Source organism: Tursiops truncatus, chromosome 16 (assembly GCF_011762595.2).
Source record: "Tursiops truncatus isolate mTurTru1 chromosome 16, mTurTru1.mat.Y, whole genome shotgun sequence".
Taxonomy (NCBI): domain Eukaryota; kingdom Metazoa; phylum Chordata; class Mammalia; order Artiodactyla; family Delphinidae; genus Tursiops; species Tursiops truncatus.
In genome coordinates this window covers 68,581,373-68,600,691 of record NC_047049.1, presented here as the reverse complement: position 1 = coordinate 68,600,691, position 19,319 = coordinate 68,581,373, and the positions used below count along the sequence as shown (strand labels likewise).

The 19,319-nt window shown below is 39.1% G+C and overlaps 1 long non-coding RNA gene across 1 annotated transcript in view; it reads right to left on the bottom strand.

Moving 5' to 3' along the window:
• Window positions 1-12,357, bottom strand: part of LOC141276687 (uncharacterized) — a 31,041-nt gene extending 18,684 nt beyond the window's left edge. Inside the window, exons 1-2 of the long non-coding RNA XR_012326618.1 lie at window positions 12,276-12,357; window positions 10,373-10,509 (exon numbers count right to left, since the gene is read on the bottom strand). This is a non-coding gene — a long non-coding RNA (uncharacterized lncRNA). The remainder of the gene's footprint in view (window positions 1-10,372; window positions 10,510-12,275) is intronic.
• Between the last annotated feature and the right edge of the window lie 6,962 nt (window positions 12,358-19,319).

Here is a 19,319-nt window from a genome sequence, read left to right as displayed (position 1 = left end):
ATCATTATAGTTCCCTGCTTCCTTCCTTTTCCCCTTTTGTCCTCAGCAAGAAACTAAATGATACGACTTTTAATGTTTTCTTTATAGATAGTTCTCGTTATGAATAAGATGGAGACAGGAGACAAAGCCATTTATGGAAACGAAGCTCATGGATGACTGGTTGATAATGGTTTCCTGTTGAGTGGTAACCCTGATAGGAGCGATGACCTTGCCCATCATGTTCAACACCACATCTCCAGGACCTGGTATGGGAGCTGGTACCTGATAGATGTTCAGTAGATACTAATTGGATAAATAAACTATTGGATAAATAAACTCAGCTCTGTCTTGGGTGTTGCTAATATGCATGACACAGGCTAATTGCATAATCATGGTAAAATCACTGTAATAGGAATCATGGAACTTGATTGGCCAATAACTAGATATAACTCTGGGCAAGAAACAATGCTTTGTTTGTCAGGACATGGATTTTTAATTTTAAAATGAGGATTTTGGACAACATCACTACTCTGAAAACTTTTTTGTTAGTTTTGTTTTAGTAATGAAACATATTTTTAAAAACATATTGTAAGTGGAATATCAACACACTTTATACAGCTACTAAAGGCAGAACAAATTTGGTTTGAAACAGGGCCAGAACCTCCCCTGCTTGGCCATTCTCCCCCTATTGCTTCCTCTCCCAGGATGAGCCTTGGGTCATCTTTTTTGGAACCCTAAGGCTCCAGAGAATACAGTTTGATCAATGAATTTCAATAACCAATAGCCAATGACTTAGTTATTTTTAATATTCTAGTTCGAAAATGTTACGACCAGCATGAAAAGATGTCGTAGTGAACAAAGAACACACAGTTCTCAATAATAGCTGAAATCAAGCTCTAGCCCTGCATTACTGTGTAACTTTGTGGTTCATTTTCGTATCTATCAAGCAGACTGTGCTGCTCAATAGTGGTGTGCTGATCAATGACCCGTTAACCTAGGAGGTAATTGTTCTGGTTACCTATTGCTACAAAACAAACTTCCCCAAATTTTGTTTGTTTGATGGTATTCCGCTGGAAAATTTGGGCTGGTCCGGAGGGTCCAAGTCAGTTTCATTCACATTTCTATTTCCTTGACAGGAATGGATTGCTGGGAGCCTGGACTCAGCTGGGACTGTCAAGGAGAGTGCCTACTCCAGGCCTTTCCAGCATGGCAGATTCAAGGCAGGCAGACTTTTACATGCTCAAGGCTCTAAGACGAATGTGCCAGCAAACAAGGCATAAGCTAGGTGGCCTTCTATGACCCAGCTTTGGAGATCACAGAGCATCCCTGCGCCAGTACTGTACGTCTGAAAGCTGTCACAAGCTTGTCAGATTCTAGGGGAGGGGCTAAGACCCCACCTCTCAGTGGGAGGAGTGTCAAAGAGTTTGCAGCCGTGTTTTAAAACTACCAGTGTTATTCTACTCTTCAGTCTCTGTCTTATTACTGCAGAAGTAAAGGAAAATTGGTAGGTGTGAGTCATATATTTCTCTCCACAGTCTTAGGAGAAGAATATTACAAGGGATTCCACACTTTCTCGAAAATTCCATGTTGGAATTAAATGTACCATGCCAAGCCAAATGACTACTGGGTTTCTTGAGTTCCATGCTTCAGACAAGCCTCAGACCTGTGCAACAGAATGTTTTGGCAGAATTCTTTGCCATTGGTATCATTCACTATAAACAAGGCTTCTCCTGTTAGGACATACTAAACCACTCAACCATTGTTTGGATAATGGAAACAGCACATGCACATTTGGAGGGCTGCTTCTAGAATTGCGATTCTAAGAGTTCCTGGCATGTAGGTTTTGTTATGCAACTAGAACCATTTGGATATTTTTTTCCTGCCTCCCAGTAATATTAGAAACAAATAAGTTGAAGCCATAGAATGTATGTTGTCTGGGGAAACATACTGAATGCACTTTTGGACACAATTCTTTTCTTAAAAATGTCTCATAGAGTGGAAAGGGAATGTGAAAGTGTTTAGAAGGCTAAATTTCTTATTTTCCTTTGTACTGATAAAAGGACTTGGCTGGACTTTTTCTACACAAATGAAAGGTAACAGGGAGTACTGTTTCACTATCAAAAATGATCTTTTTTTTTTAACCTCTGTTAACTCTACACGTTGCCTGGAGAATTCTTCTCCTAACGTGGAATATATAACTCAAAATTTTTAAAGACACATAATGGAAAATAATTTCAGGAATCAAATTACATTGGTGGAAAATTGCCACAGAATTGTTTCACAAAACTAATGTGAGAGTTAGTTTTAAGAACCAAGAAATATGAGAGATTTTCTTAGTGTCTTGCACAAGACCGCTTTATACCAAGTGGATCTGCAGTCGATAAGGACATAAATACCAAAATGTCTCTCCTAATCATCACAGTTGTCTCTAAAATTAACAGTACAGGTCAAGCCCTTTGTTTAAATGAAGGTAATGGGTCAACTAGAGTTCTTGCTATCCCTCAGAAAGGTAATAATAATCATTGACAGGTGCTGCAGTATTATTATTTAGATAACTTGCCATTACTGAAGGGAAGGGAGGGCAGTGTTCTGAAAGCTTGAGGCACAGAGAAAGTAACTGTGGCTAGAGCCAGGAGAACTGCTGGGATGGCTGACCAGAAAGAGGCATCAGGAAGGGAACCCCACACCTCAGGAGGCAGCACTGAGATGCTGTGAGCCAGACGCACAGAAAGGAAAGCTGGGGTGGGAAGCAAGGTGGAGGGGTACACCCATGAAAAATGCTGATCGTGCTGTTTTGTATAAGGGTGTGCCTATCTCTGTAAGTTTCCTGGTTAGGAATATAAAATAACCTAGTTAACAACTTGGTTATGGTTAACTTAATCTCTATTCTTCAGCCTTACTGGGTAAAGTGTTAACAAGATTGTAAAGATTCAATGAAATGACACACCTGGCAACGTCTTAACACAAAAGGAGTTCTTGATAAAATGATAGTTGTGTCATTAGAAACAAATAGCCCATCCAGCTGACTAACTTGAGGAGGATTTTGTAAAGGAACTCTTTATAAAGGCCTGGGAAGGATGTGGTGAAACCCCAAGCTTAGTACAACTGTACTATTCACCCGAGGCCTTAATAAATAAGAAAAGGGGGTATTTACCAGAACCTGGAGACAGAGAATAGTTGGAAAGGGATGCCCAAGAGGAGCTGGGACTTTCAGTAGACGGATGAAGCCAGTGTGTAGCAATCCCACAGGAGGGAGCCGGGGGAATAAATAATCCAACTGGAGCCAAAGAGTAAGGGAGCTCACTGATGACATCCATAAGGGTCAGCCTCCCAGGGGTACAAAGCAGGGTGCATGGAGAGTGGACTTGGAGGGGCAAATGGAAAAGGGACTCAGCATAACCATAATTATAACTATTTTTTTCCCATTATTCCAATATCTAGTACCAGAATCCTCAACACTTAGCACAGTGCCTGGGACCTGGATTTTCAATAATAATCTGTTGAATGAATGAATAAATTCGCCACCCATGATTACATCAGTTAGGAATTAAGTCAGGTTGATATTAAAAGAAACCCAACTACAGTAGCTTAAAAACACAAGAGTTATTTTTTACATAAGAGATTTCCAAAGAGGTAGTATTTTTCTGAGTACATTTTTACCTTGAATAAAATCTGCTATAACTAAGGAAGAAGGTCAGCATTCTCTTGATCAAATAGGATGGACATCAAAGACCAAATTTTCTCACTTGAGAAAAGAGAGTTATGGGAGAACCATATAAGTTATCTCCCTTTACCTGTTTCTTAGTCTGAGTCTGAACTAGCCAAATAAACTAGTCATCTGCAACAACTATCTGGATAGTGGAAGAGAAATAAACATTGACTGGGGTATTGTGTGTTTGTATATGTGTGTGGGGGGGTATCTTCCATTTTTAATTTTCTAAACCCCTCCCCACCTCACTTTTTGTGCAGCTCACAAACCAATCATGATACTGAATCAAATCCCAGCTTGTTCCCCCAAAATAGTTCTAAAAATGGCCCTATCAAAAATGGCTTGATTGAATTTTTGTCTTTAAATTAAAAAAAATAATAATTGAGAAAAAAATCAGAAAAGTACAAAGGAGAATACATCAAACTCTCATGTCCTCACCAGTTACAACAGAAAATTAACATTTAAAAAATATTTGCTCCTTTTAAAAGTAAAACTTATAAAACAAAATCCCCCTCTAGACCAAAGCCAAGCGTGTAAGAAAAGTGGACAGGATGCTAAGGGCAGGGGCCTTTGCCCAGGATCTCTTCCTAGGTCTCTTGGGAAGATAGCCTTGTAAGTTTCCCACATACCAACATGGAAGTTGGCCATATCAGTGTGAACTGGGAAGTTCTCTCTCTGGGAGATATATGCAGGAAGAAGGTTTAGCTTTCCAGTGCTCTTCTAATTTGTGTATGCCACTGATTGGGTCCAGGGTTTCCTGATAGAGGAGGTGGGGAATGGGGTGGGGGGCTGGGGGTCAAATCAGAAGATTACCCTGTGGAAGTCAGCAGGCCTGGGAAGGATGATCTTATAGTAGAGGCTGTGGGATCAGACTCAAAGCAGAGCCAGCTGGGGGCTACGGGAGAGACCCGGGAGGTCCTGAGCACCATCAAGTGCTAAGATAAGACCAAGTCAGCCTGGTAGCACCACTGGGCCGGACCACATTAAGATCAGACGGTAAAGGACACCAGTTGCCAACTTCAGCTGCAGTGCCAGAGGGAAGGCATGACCAGGCAAAAAAGAGAGATGGCCAGCAAGGGTCCCAGTCCCTCCTACCGCATTCTACCACCATTAGATGGCTTAATCTACCCTAATCAGATGCTATTCGTAGAGCATTAGGGTAAGTCTGAGGGATGGATCACTTTACTCAGTCACACAAAAGATACTATTTGAAACTATGGATTGAATGTTATTGCTTTAAAAATATGCTTCATTTTTATAGTAAAATATTGACATGGTCCATAGATTTATACAATGTACAGAAGAAACTCTTGCTTTCCCATCCACCCCATTCCTAATCCCCCAATAGCATTCCTCTCAAAGAACACAATTTTAATTGGCTTCTTGTGTATCTTTCCAGAGTTTCTTTATGCTATTACTAGAAATGTTAATACATATTTCTAATCTTATTTTTTCATTTTCTTAAAGAAAAGGTAGCATAACTATTTTTGGCCCTTTTTCCCATTTAAAATGTATCACTGGGATTTCTGTATCAGGACAGTATATAGTGTACCCATTCTTTTGTTTGCTTTTTGGAGAGTAGTGTAAGGATACTTCATAATTTATTCAACTCTTTCCTTATTGATGAACATAGATAAAATTTTGCTATTATAAGCAATGCTGCAATGAATAGCCTTACAAATATGTTATTTTGTCTACATGCAGGTATATCTTTAACAAAAACCGAGCGAGTTGAAATTTAAATAAATGTGTTAAGTGGATGGAAACATTTATGCCACAGAAGATTGGAACATTGCCAAGTCTGATTGTCCCAGGCACCCAGTGAGAAGTATCTTTTAGGGGATCAGATCAGTTAATGGAGAAATAAAGAGGCAACGTAATCTCGGTACATTTAAGCATTTTGTTAGCAAGTTGGCGACTCTACCTCATATCCATAGATACAGGTAAGCGAACATTAAAAATAAAATTGGGCTGTCTACACACCTTGTAACAGTTGCAAGACAGAGATCCACTGAGACCAGTCCTGAAAGGATTTACAAAGAATGACAAGGAAATTGTCTTGGAAATCTAAGAACAGGGGCCAGGTTAGGGCAGGTTCCTGTGCAAAGGGCTGGAGTCTGGATCTGGAGCCCAGGCATCTGCCAAGAACCCCACAGCAGGAGCTGGAGTCCCTGCTGCAGAGCTGCGTTGACAGCATGGTTGGCTGCCCTCCATCTGCCTGTTTGCCCTGCCTTCAATTGCTCTGTCTACTATTCTTAATTTTTGTTCCCTCATAGTTTCAGTTTACTACTTCTTACAGCAGTTTCTCAATCTTTAATCTACCTTATTGCCTTTTAACTGAGCTCTCACTCTTATTGTCTCATGATTTCTGGGTTTTTAGTACAAATTTCAAACTTTGCCCTGCTGTGTTTCATCCAGCACATACAGACAATAGGTTGCTGGCAAGTCAACTAATTGGCTACCCTTGGATCTGTTACTCTCCTGAGCCAATCAACAATAGTGGAAGGAGGAAACATGGTAAAGCAAGGCCCCCCTGCCTGGCTACAAGAGGAATGGGTGGGGCTGTTTCCCTCACAATGGGGTGTGGTCAGGGCAGGTGTGTTAACATTTCCAATATACAGAATCATGGTAACATTTTTCCATGTTGTTTAATATTCCCACATGATTATAAATAACTTCATAGTTGTCTATCATATGGAAATTCTGTAATTTATATTATGAATTCCTATTACTGGACATTTAGATTGCCTTAAGCTATTTTGATAATTCTTTAAAATAAAATGAAATGAAGCCAGGTTTAAAAATCCCTCAAGCTGACAAAAACCATTTAAGCCACTTAGGCAAAACTAAGTGGTTCATTTCAGGAAGGTAAGTGAAATGTAATTTAGGTTATTTCTTGTCAATGTCTTTGATAATCATAAAACTTAAGTCATCTTCCCCAAATGGTATAAGATAATCACTTTTCACCAACCTCCTGCAGTCTGGAAACCCCCAATGTAATAACTAATCATTGTAAAGGCTAAACAACATCCTCCTTTTCACTTTAGAAGCTATCCTGTAATGCCATGCCTCTGAACTTTACACCAGTTTTGGGTTTGAAATCTCCCTGTTCTTGTTTCTCATTCAATAAATTATTCATATCAAGTAAAGTTCTCTGACTTTTCTTTCGACAATACAAACAACACTCCACTAAAAATCAAAGAAAGAGGTGCTTTGAGGGTTAGAAACAGGGCTGGCTTCATGGGTGTGACCCAGGCCATTGAGTTCAAAAGGGCCCTGTGCTTGGTTTAATGTTCTGCTATAGCTGTCTTGAAATTAGCAGTAATTTCTGAACAAGGGGCCTTGCATTTTTATTTTGTGCTGGGCTCCTCAAATTATGTAGATGGTCCTGGTTAGAGAATATATATAACAAGGAGAAAGGGATGAAACAGTGATGAGCATTGAAGAGATGTCAAGAAATTGATCAGAACCTGATCGGTATTTCCCCTTATGCTTGTGTAGAAAGATATGATACTGATGTATTAACTGATGCATTTTCCCCCCTGTCCACCTTTGTCTCTTATCAATTTCCTTACCTCCACTGGGGTGGCTTCTGGGAAGATAAATAGGCAATTCTCTGAGTATTAAAATAGGCCTTTGGAATGATAGCAGAAACAACTGTCTTGAGATAAAAGGTGTTCTGATTTGCAAGAGCCTGGATTCTGAAGGCTTTAGAACAGAATAATGGTTTTTGAAGAAAATATTCTCAATTCAAGACAGTTTCCCCATCCTCTCAACTATGATATCCATAAGAGAGAAGAATCAGAGCACACTCAGATACTGTTTTCTGGAGAGGGTCCTCTGCCTTGGTGCCCACTGCTGGGGCATGCCCTTGAAAAGTTTTGGGGCTCCAGTGACAAAGAAGAGCTGTGCCTCACTTCCTGAGTGGAACTGGGAGAGACAGCAAGCTTTTTGGGCCTCCCCTCAGCAGCATGGTGGGGAAGCAATAGATATGGTGAAGGACTGTCTGCCCAGGGGAGCCTGAGACACCCTCACATGGTCCCCCAAACCCAGGTGGGCTGGAAGCAGCTGAATGCTTTCCTGAGAGACCAAGCGATGGGCGCAAGCCTCCAATAGAGAGGACTTAAGAGACTTTGTGGTCAGGAGTAAACAGGATCCATATGTACCCATGACCTGAGGCCAGGTGGGAAAGAGGGTATTTCAGAGGATGCCACTGAGGGCAGACAGGATTAGGGAGCAGAGACCCACCCTGATGCCTTGCAATAACCTACATACCCTGAGTCAAAGTACATCAGATATCAGGGTAATAGAATATAAAAATAGAAATTAAGTCAGTTGAAGAAAAATGAAATACATTTTAAAAGCTTGCACTTGTGGCCTGAGATTCTTACTTGCTACACATACTTTTCATAGGTGCAAATATTTGAGCTTAGATAGTCCCTTGGAGCTCATCAAACACCTGGAAAAAAAACATGTGATTTAAGAATAAACACTCCTCTGTTCTTTTAAATGTTTTTACATTTCATGAATAGTTGAACCAGTGTCTGGCTCCTGAGATACTTTGATAAACATCTCAGCAATCGACTCGTGATGTTCACCTTGTTATTCTTCAGACTTGGCATACTTTTAGCAGTGGAACCCTCTCTTCAAATGAAATATGAAGTACCTCGAAATACAAACAGCTAGGTGGGGTGTTCTGATGGGAGATTAGAGTCTCTCCCTTCCTCACTGTCCCCTTTCACCCTGAGGTGGTCCTAGAGACACCCCCCTCCACACACACACACACACACACACACACTTGTAATCCTAGTGACTGTGTACGAGCTGGAAAACCACCACTTGTTCAGACTGTTCTAATTTTGATGGCCTCATAAATAAGAAGGAAAATGGTGACGCACTTAGCCGGCTGATCCTCAGTCTACACGTCTGTAAAGTGAGCAGGATGGACTGGCTCAAAGGCGTAACTGGCATTAGAGTCTCCAAAGTGGCTTTAAGGATGTCTGTGCCTGCTTCCCGTTCCCCTGCTGAGATAGTCTGGAATGGGGTCCAGGGACCTGCATTATTAAAAGCACCCCCACCTCATCCTAATATGCAGCCAACACGAGAAGGTGGAGGAAGATGACCTTTGAGGATTGCTATCAACCATAAAATTCCATGAAGAGGAATTTGGGGAGAAGAGATATTTTCTCACATTTTAACCAGATCTTTAAGCGACTGGAATAATTTGCTTGTTTACCTTAATTTGACAAACCGGTTGGAACAAACTCTGGAGGGTAGGAGAGTCTTTTGAGGACTCACAGGCAGTAGGAATAATATATTTTCAATTTCACTGGGGTTAAATCCAACAATGAAGCAGAACGAATTACATTCTCCTAAGAAAGTAAGAATGTCTTTCCAGCAAAAAAAGAGTCCTTGGAATAATTATTTGTCCTTGGCTCTTTGGAAAATGATGGTTTACTGCCAGATGGGTATAGAAGAGGAATGATTTTATTCATGTGAATGTCAATATTGCCTTTAGGAGGTAGGAATGTTAAAAATAGTGTTTGAAAATTTTGGAGTCTAGTTACCATATAATGAAATCTCAGCTATAATCTTGCCCTCTCTGAGAAAAGTATTATTCTGTTTTTGTTAAATATTTAAAAATTAACCCATAAGGAAATGAAAATCATCATTTTAATCTTGCCTCATGTTTGTTTAATAATCTCAAATGATTAATTTTCTAATTAAGGAAATGGAATTGATTTTGGAAAGTTACCATGTAGTATTCATGGTTGAAGTGTTCAATATTTCATTATGACATTTAACCCAGTTTAATAAAAATTCTGCAGTTTTGTAGGAGAGCATTCCCCAAATGTGTCCTATTGCTGCTGTAAGAGATCAATAGAGGTCACACACAAAATATTTCTATATTGAAGGAAGTTTGGGCAACACCACATACCTATATATGTTTGGGTTTGCATTCAATACCCTAATTAAAGCTCTTAACAATTTCCTTTATAACAAGTGCTTTTACTTCAAGACTATTTATAGACATAGAATAAAAGGTAAAGACAGATTTTTTTAAAAAAAGTTATTCTCAGCCCCTATTTATTCTCTATTTACTCAGAGACCATAACAAGGGGGAGCTCACTTCTAACTCTTGGTTCTCCAAATGCAGAAGTTGACAGATGATATGGTTATTCTCAGCTGAGACTCTAAAGCAGATGAAGGTCTGAGTATAATGAAGTTCCTCTCAGAATTCTAAGGAGGAGTACAGGTGAAAAGACACAATTTGGGGTTGAGTTGTTGATTTTTATCCCTTCATCAGGATGAAGTGTGACATGTGATATAGTGGCTACACTGTCCAATATGGTGGTCACTAGCCACATGGAGCTATTTAAATTTAAATGTAATTAATTAAAATTCAATAAAAATTAAAACTCAGCTCCACACATGCACTAGTCACATTTCAAGTTCTCAATAGTCACAGGTGAATATTTCCATCATCAAAAAAAGTTATACTGGAAACACAGGTCTAGAATACTTGTCCCAGCCATTGAACCCTAACTCAAGATAAGAATTTTGTACTCTCCTGTTTGTCTGGGGCCTTCTCTATCCATCTACACTGATCTCCTTTGTCTTGACAACTGGTTTTTATTCTATATTTCACAAGATTTTCTCCCTAGGTACTATTTTAGTACCTACCTTAGTGTTTCAGTTATTTACTTTCATGATTCTGAGAGTTAGCCAGGCTCAGTTGGTGGTTCTTCCTCTTCACATGGTTCTTCCTCTTCACTAGAATCTCTTGCGTGACTGCAGTCAGCTGGACACTTCACATGAACCTGGAATGTCAAAGATGATTTCATCTACATGCCGGGCATCTCTGCAAGGGTGATGGAATGGCTGGGAGCTGGCTGGTCTCTCATGCTCTCTCTTACAATTATGGTTCAACTCTTGTTTTACTCTATAAACAGGTGAAAGCAGAAGCTGCCAGACCTCTGAAGGGCAGGGCCTAAAACTTGCCCAACAATGCTTCTATCACATTCTATAGGTCATAGCAAGACACAAGACCAACTGGAGTCAAGGGGAGGGAAAACAGTTTTCACTGCTTGATGGGAGGCACAGTTATCTTTGCAGACGATCTATTATACTATCTAACCCCTTTTTTGATCGTTACATAAGACATTCTTGAAAATAAGTATATGACAGAACTGAATAATGAATAACAACAAATAAACTTTTACTTTACAGTTTTTACATGCAGAAATATATACTCGTGCATAAAATTTCCACAGCATTTAGGAGCCAGAGGTGGCGTCATCAGAACTGCTGTGGCAAGAAAGGCTGGGGGTGGGGAGGAGTGTGCAATGATTCTCCTTCAAACCCCTCTTCCACCCTTTCTCTTAGAGAATCACAGTGGCCATGACTGTACTAAAGAATCTCAGCAAGCCTGCAGAAGACAAGCAGTTTTCCCAAGGGAATCTGGACGTGTCTCCCTTCATATTTACCCATCATGAGATGATTTCCCCACTTTTCTTTGAGATGCTTAAAATAAATTCTAGCTGGGCAGTTCAGTCATAAGTAAAAGAAATATGTGATGCTAAAATGCATTCATAATTTAAAGATGCAATTGAAAAACAAGATAACATGTTTTACAAATAATATTTTCCATGATTAGAACATTAGCAATTTCCAAGATGAAAATGTGTGTGTGGAGATGGGTAGGGGTTCAGAGTACTGTAAGCTTGTGAGAATATACATTTAAACAATTTTGAATGGCATTTTAACAATATTTATCAAAATTTAAAAACCATGCCATTTAAGTCAGTATTTCTACTTATAGGAATTTATCCTCATTCCAATAAATCCTTAGTCAAATCCCTCTCTTAACACATTCCATATATTTAATGACCTTTTTGTCTTTTGAAGAAAAAGAAATATCAAATTGAGAGATAACAATTGTTCACAAGTAAGATGTATCAGGATGGGAATGCTCTTTTCTTAGTAAAACCAGCTTCACATTATTGCCACAAATTGGATGTGTAAATATTGCAGAGTTTATGGAAAATGTCTGTTCAATAAACTGATCCAGAATGCTGTGTAATATTACTTTAACAATTAGGAAGAGAGGCTTGGCACGTCCCAGTGGATTTCTACCTCAAGGAAGGTAACTGAAAGAATCAAAACTTATTTGCCCTTTGAAGATGTCATTCACCTGTAGGCAGAACCTTCCATGATCATCCTGGTAAAACACAGAGAGTGCAGACAGCTCAGATATTTGAAAGAATTCTGCTCACCAGCAGCAGAAGGAAGCCAATGTGGCAATATCTGAATATTGAATAAAGTTGCTTTGAGTAGAGAATAAAGGTGCTATATAATAACTCTTTTTAGCTGGCTTCTGGGTCTCTTGGGTCCCTTGAAATTTATGCCCCATTACTTATTAGAACCAAAATTAGAACTTGCTTAGAAGGTAATCCTTGGTTTTCAAGCACCTAATTCAATCTGACAGATACTCACATAAGTATGCAAAGATATCCATATAGGACTGATCATTGCAGTACGGTTTGCAATTAAAAAAAGGGAAGTAATCCTAATAGGAACTGCTTACCTGGATGATGTACATCCATACAATGGAATGCCAGTATACATAGCCATTAAAATGAAAATGTAGAGCTCTCTCTATATATTTCTGTGGAAAGATGTGCAAGATATGTTAAGTGAAAAAAGAAAGGTACAGAACAATATGCAAAATAAAATATACATTCATCTAAGTAAAAAAATGTGTGTGTGTGTGTTTGAATAGACAGAAAATTTCTGAAAAGGACTATGTAAGAAATTTAACAGTGGTCATCTATAGGAAGGGCATGGGATGTAAACAGGGGAATTAACTATACCTTCTCATTATTTGATCTTTAAAAAAAACACAAGCGAGCATACTTTCATAACTTTTAAAAACGAATTAAATGGTGAAGAAATAAAATAACTGGCAAGGAAAAGGAAAAAGAAAAATTTTAAGTAATGTGTTCTAAAACAATCCCATATAATGTAGTTAAATGATCATTTTAATCTGAAGCACATGGCGGTCAATAGTTTTATGATACACAAGAAAGAATACAGGGTTTGGAGCCAGACAAATCCAGGATTAAATTCCAGCTACCCAGTACTTAGAGTAGAGCTTTGGGAAGGTCACTTTCACTTTTAGAAACTCAGTTTTCACATTCATCAAATGAATATAATCATACCTTCCTGACAAGGAAAATTATGTTGGTAAAATACATGGCATACTGCCTGTGCCACAGTATTTGCTCGGTAAGCGTTGCTGCTGTTGTTACACTATATGCAAGCTGTCTGGATCTAAGTCTCAACTTTAGTTTCTACATCTGAAAACAAGAAAAATTAGTACCCATTATATGGGCTACAGAGAGATGAGCTCAGGCAATCAGCAAATTGTATTTTTAATATCTGCACAAATTTCCTAAGAGCTACTTACAGGTGATTTCCAACTCATAAAGGAAAAAAATACTAGTTTCCATTAAATCCACTTCATAATCAGCCTACAAAAGACCATTCTAGTTGAATACCTTCCCAATGGTATTCCCTTATTTTGTTGCTCACAGCCTTGTGAGTCGATTCCTGTGTTGAAGACTACTGGCTCACATATCTGGGTACTAATGACAGTGTACATCTTAGCGAACTTATCTTAGTTCAAAATCTCCCCTTAGACCATGTTTAAGAAATATTTTTTTAAATACAATTTTTTCTTATGGGTTTTATTAGTCAGGATCCTCTAGAGAAACAGCCAATAGGATACATATGCACATATATGAGGAAATTTGTAATAGGAATTGGCATATGCAGTTATGGAGGCCAAGACATCCCACAATCTGCCACCTGCAAGCTGGAGAACCAGAAAAGTTGCAGGTATAATTCAGTCCAGGTCAGAAAACCTGAGAACAAGGGGAGCCCATGGTGTAACTCCCAGTCCAAAGCTGAAGGCCTGAAAACCAGAGGGCCACTGGTGTAAGTCCCAGACTCCAAAGGCCAGAGAACCAGGAGCTCTGATGTCCAAGAGCAGGATATATGGATGTCCAAGCTCAAGAAGAGAAAGAGGGAATTCACTTATCCTCCTCCATTTTGTTCTAGTCATGCCCTCAATGGATTGGATGATGGTCATCCACAATTGGTGAGGGTAGATCTTCTGTACTCAGTCTACTGAATCGAATGCTAATCTCTTCCAGAAACACCTTCACAGACACACTCAGGGATAATGTTTTACCAGCTACGTGGGCATCTCAACCCAGTCAGGTTGACACATAAAATTAACAATCACATGAGTTTTCTGATTTCACTCTGAAAGTATTCCCAGCCATCCACAACTGCATATACTATATTATTTTTTTCCCAAAGTATTTTTTGCTCACATTTAGAAAAAGAAAGGAGAATCATCTATTAGTGGTTTAAAAAAATGGAGTATTTGTCTATGTTTGACCAAGGCCTCTCGCAAAATTCCAAGCCAGCTTTCCATGGGAAATGAGGCAGCTTTATTTATTTAGCATGTGATAAATCATATCTTTATCAATCATTTCTCTATAATATCTCTGTGTGTAGGAAGAGGCATTTGGTATAAAAATATTAAAGGAAATATATTTCTTAATCTTTTCAATTTACTCTGTGAGCAAGTTCTATAAAATGTTGTGAAATTTAACCCATAAACCTTTTAGTCTGTATCTCTAGTAGATATCACCATATCTAACAAATTTAGCAATGATTCCTAAATATCATCCAATGTACAGCCTATGTTCAAATGTCCCTGGTGTCTTAAAATACATTTTTCAATCACATTACAAACAAGTTCTGCATATTATATTTGGCTATAAGTCTCTTAAATATATAAAGCAAAACTTAAGACCTAAAAATAGGAATATCCAAGTCTACAAGAATAGTGGGAGAATTTACATACTTTTTCACTAGGTGATAAAATAAGCAGTCAAAAATTCATCCTTGATAATGTTGGTGGGACTATAAATTGCTACAGCCATGATGGAAAATAGTTCCTCAAAGAATTAATAATAGAACTACCAAATGATCCAGCAATTCCACTCTTGAGTATATATTCAAAAGAAATGAAATCACAAGAGATACCTGCACTTCCATGTTCATTGCAGCATTACTCACAATAGCCAAGATATGAAAACAACCTAAGTGTCCATCAATGAATGAATGGATAAAGAAGATGTATATATATACAACAGAGTATTATTCATCCATGAGAAAGGAGGAAATCCTACCATTTGTGATAACCTGGATGAGTCTGGACAGCATTTTGCTAAGTGACATAAGCCAGACAGAGGAAGACAAATAATATATGGTATCACTTTATATGTGGAATCTAAAAAAATCAAACTTACAGAGACAGAGAGTAGAATGGTGGTCGCCAGGAGCTGGGGGTGGGGGAAATGAGGAGATGTTAATCAAAGGGTACAAATGTTCAGTTATAAGATAAATTCTGAGGATCTAATACACAGCATAGTGACTATAGTTAACAACACTGTATTATATACTTGAAATTTGCTAAGAGTGTAGATCTTCAGCATTCTCACCAAAAAAAAATTTTTTTCTTAAGGTGAAAATATCATTAAAGGTAAAGAAGATTTGAATAAGAGGATTAACAGACTTGACATAAATGACATATGCAGAACACTCTACCCAACAGTGAAAGAAGTCACATTCTTCCAGGTGTACATGGAACAAACCTTAATTAATCACATGCTGGGCAATAAAGCAAGCCTCTACAAATTTGACAAGACTCAAAACATACAGAATATGCTCTTTGATCATGTTGGGATTAAACTAGAAGTCAATAATAAAAAGAAAAGTAGAAAATAACCCCAACGGCTGGAGATCAATCACATACAGTTACATAACTTCTGAGCCAAAGATGTCACAGTGGAAGCATCTGGAGTATAACAAGGGAGAATACTTTAATAAACTTAGGAAGGAGATTTCTTAAACTGGAAACAAAAAGCACTAATTATAAGGGAAACATTGTAAAACTGAACTACATTAAAATGACAAATTAAATGAGTAGTTTCTTTTGGGAAGAGGGTAGAGGTAGTGACGTAGAAGGAATACAAAGGAAATTTCTTAAGGGATGGGCCTGGTAATGTTCTATTCTTGATTTGGTTAGTATTTACATGAGTATATTCACTTTGTGTAAATTCATCAAGCCACAAATTTATGACATACCCTTTCTGTACATGTATGAAAATTTACCAAAAAAGTTATTCTAAAATATAAGGTTCCTAGGCATAAAACTACCCCCCCCAAAAGCAACTCCTTTAAGGAGAAAAAACTAAAACTAAATAAAAGGTGTAAAGACAAATTAGAGATTTACACTATATTAAAAGATTGGAAGATCCAATAATGTGGAGATGTCAAAGATATTGATAGGATATTCTCCATTTAAAACTTTATATGAAGAAACCATGACCTAAAATGGACCCAGACACTATTTTTTGTTTTTGTTTTGTTTTGCGGTACGCGGGCCTCTCACTGTTGTGGCCTCTCCCGTTGCAGAGCAAGGCTCTGGACGCGCAGGCTCAGCAACCGTGGCTCACGGGCCCAGCCGCTCCGCGGCGTATGGGATCCTCCCGGACCGGAGCGCGAACCCGTGTCCCCTGCACCGGCAGGCGGACTCTCAACCACTGTGCCACCAGGGAAGCCCTAATAGGATTTCATTGACATGAAGCATAGACAGGCAGGCGTGTGCCGTGCTGTTAGAGGTCGGGATGATGGTTGCCCTCGTGGAGGAGGGCACAGGTGCTTGCTAGGAACACCAAGGAGTATTCTGAGGCAGGGAACTGCTGTCTCTTGATCTAGATGCTGCTCACACGAATGCTTCCAGTTGTGAAAATTCATTAGGGCTTTTCCTTACGATATGAAAAACTAGTATAGGTATATTCGTCTCCAATAAAAAGTTTAAAGTACACTAACAACTCATTTTTAGCGAGACGTTAGACTAGAAGGTAGAGACTGAAGAACACTACTAATTTTCACCTTATAATACTACTGTTCCAAAGAAGTTATCTTTTCAACTCATCTTATGGTCTTAGCAGAACCTAGGACCTGCTGTGGGAGGCTGAGACAGGGGAGGTGGTGGGAATCCTTCTTCCCAATCAGATTTATTTCTATAGCCTATATGTTATTCGCAAGTTCAGTTCTCGCTTGCCCATAGTCCTAAGTGCCCTCTTTTTCCTCTCTGCTTCTAAAAACAAATATAACTTTTGCCTAAAATAGTAGGAGAAAATTGCCTATGTATTCTAGGTCCTAGAAAACAGGCCCTATTTTGACAGAGCATCAGTTCCACAATTCATTTTTCACATAATTACATAATTCAGACTCATTACCTACCAATACTCATATTTTAACTGTATCTTTTTCTGTATATTTTATTCCAGAGTAACGAGTTTTCTACCTCCCCTACAACCATTTAGCTTAGGGCGGATGTCTCAAAGGTTTCTCTTCACATTATAAACTACTAAAAAAGGAAAGGCTTTGAAGCTTTGTGAATAATATGCACTGAGAACCTTCTAGCATAGTGGTCATTCACTGCACATTCAACAATTAGTTTTTGAGGGCCCTTAGGGGAGCAGACAATGATCTGGGCACTGGAGATACAATGGAATAATGGTCAAGCATACAGGTTCTGAATTTAGGTAGCCTGGGTTCAAATTTCAGCTATATAATTTACTACCTATGTAAAAACGATCTATTAATTCTACTATTTTTATGACTCAGTTTACTCATTTATGAAATAGGGATACTAGTAATCTCTCTCTCGGCCTTGTTAGGAAAGTTAAATGGCATATTATGTGAAAATCACTTAGCACCGTCCTTGGCATGTGATAAGCACTCTGTACGTCAGCTATAATTACCAGCGATCACACCTAATGATTTTTGCCAAATCACGTGTTGACAAACGACAAACTTCACCAGCACCACGCCTGCCTGCCATGTCCTCTCTGCGAGCCACCCCATCCACACTAGCAGGGACATGACAAACACATTAACTGAACTAGCAGCTAGGACTGTGGCACTGGAAAATCCTTAGTCCATTCCAGCTCCTGCCGTTTACAAATGATGGCACTGAAGCCCAGAGATGTTGCCCCTCTTGCATTGAATCTCACACAGCTAATTAGGGAGTGAAGCTGGTATTAGACCTTGGGTCTCCACATTCCTAGTCCAGGCACTGGGGTGGAGAAATCTGTAAACTGGAAGATTAGCCCATTCTCTCAACTGGCTCATGTTTGACCCCACCAAAGGGAGCAAGTAAGTCACACTCCTCCTAGTGGGGGAGGGGAAACCGCGCTGTAAAAGTGTCTATTTTTAGCCTCTGTATACGGCCTGCTCTCTGCAGACTCACTCTGGCTAACAGACTGCTGTGGGATTTAAGGCATGGTGTTGCGTGGTGGTTGCCATGCCAACGAAATTTAACAGAAATAGAGTTTTCTAGTAGATTATTCTGGTGGAGCTTGAAAGCCAGATTACAGCTCTGACTCTGAAGCTTAAATGATGCAAGTGATTAGTACTGGTAGATGGTAGGTACACAATTACACTGGTTGAAAAACAGAAAACATGAACGCAATTAGTTGCATTAGGGAGATGAAGATGTAGCAGCAGATGCTACTTAATCCTTACAGTCAGTCTGGAGCAAGTTCATTCATAACCTCTTTGGATTTTCATAATTACCTGACACTCGGTGTGTGAAATGATTTGTCTGATTCCAAAGGACTGCCTCTGATCTTCAGGCCACTTATGGGCTCTGCAACGCAGGGGACTCTGCACACACATGAGTGTTGCAGACATGGAGAAGGTATAGGAACTGATCTGGGTTCCCTTCTCAGGAGCGTATTCACATCTGAGAAGGTTCCTGTTCAGTTCTTCTAAGGTCAATTTTTGGTTAATGTAATCACCATATTTAATATATTGTAAAATACATTTCAATTCTAGAACTAGGATTTGAATCAAGCCTAACTCCAGAGTTTGGACTCTTAATTACACTGATGTGATGATTCATTTGCAAAACAAAAAACCCCAAAAAACAAACAAACAAAGTAAGACAATTACTGAGATATTTACAGTTAAAATAAAATCAAGGTTGAAATGAGTAAGTTCTGAGAAGAGAGACACCTATGGAGTTAAGAAGATTCATTAGAGCAAGTGTCCGCAGATGAACAAAACCTCTCCTTTTGACAAGAAAACCCAATGGTAACTTTTATTCTGGTTTCATATTTCAACAGTTAGACTAGGAATATTCCAAGAGGTTTAAAAAAAAAAAAAGCTGAGTCATCAGTGTCCTTTAGAAGGAAAGAAACCTCCCTTTAGGGTGATAAATCTTCACTTTTGCTGGGGGGGAGGGTGCCCCTCAGAGATGGGGGTGCGAATGGTGCGGGTCTCGTTTCTTTATTCACAACCCTGTACTTTTCTAGATTTAGTTCTGCCAGTTAACTTAGCAGGAGGACACTCGCCAGGAAGGTTAGGGTAGACTCTCTAGGTTAGTTATTTGGGGATGTTAGGATGAAGAGGTCCTAACATATACACCCGGATCTTCCTGCTGGCAGATTTTCAAAGAAGATGCCCAGCCGTGCTTCAT